Here is a 1,079-nt window from a genome sequence, read left to right on the forward strand (position 1 = left end):
AAAAATAGCGAGCGTAAATCATTTTCAATACATGTACATGCATACGTATAGGTAACAGCATTACTTGCATTGAATATGCAAAATTATTTGATTTGTATGTATAGAAATATCTTACAACCTGCAATGTAAAACGATGTCAATGTGACATATCTCCGTGATTGGAATTTTTTAATTGGCCAACTTTCAAGGTCAATTTCTTTTTGGTACTAGGACCAAAAGTATCCACTTTTTGTACAGTTGCCATAGTGAAAGCGATTAATCCGCAAAACGTCAATTTTAGGTACCGAACACTGTCACAAAATAGCGTCTTATTCAGGTGGTTGGAGAAAAAAGTTATTGTAAAAAAAACAAAAAACCGTTTTTTACATGTTCCATAATTTTACACTTTTGCCGTTTATTAACGATCCTAGAGATCGTTTATAATTTTGCATTGCTATCTGTCGTCTGCATGCTGGTCTGTCCGTCCGTTCCTTTGTCTGTCTGTCCATCTATCTGTCCGTGTGAACGATAACTTTGTTTAGAAATGTTCGATCGCTTTTACATCTCCGTTAGTTATGAACTGAATTGCATGAAATTCCATATGGGCATAGCTTTAGCCATATAATACGCAATGCCAAAAGTTGAATCGAATCGATTCAAAATTCACAGTGCCCTTTTTGCATCTCGACCATTTATAAACCGAATTGCAAACTTTTTTACTTATAAAAGTATTTGAATGAAATTTGATACATAGGCACTTGGAATAAAGGAAAATCAAACGCCAATTTCAAAATTGGGTTTTGCGCATGCGCAGTGCCAACTTTTTTATTTATGGAAGAATTTAAACGAAATTTGATACATAGGCACTTGGGATAAAGGAAAATCAAACGCAATTTCAAAATTTGGTTTTGCGCATGCGCAGTGCCAACTTTTTTATTTATGGAAGAATTTAAACGAAATTTGATACATAAGCACTTCGAATAAAGGAAAACAAACGCCAATTTCAAAATTTGGTTTTGCGCATGCGCAGTGCCAACTTTTTTATTTATGGAAGAATTTAAACGAAATTTGATACATAGGCACTTGGGATAAAGGAAAAT

Source organism: Photinus pyralis, unplaced genomic scaffold, assembly GCF_008802855.1.
Source record: "Photinus pyralis isolate 1611_PpyrPB1 unplaced genomic scaffold, Ppyr1.3 Ppyr1.4_LG8, whole genome shotgun sequence".
Lineage (NCBI taxonomy): Eukaryota > Metazoa > Arthropoda > Insecta > Coleoptera > Lampyridae > Photinus > Photinus pyralis.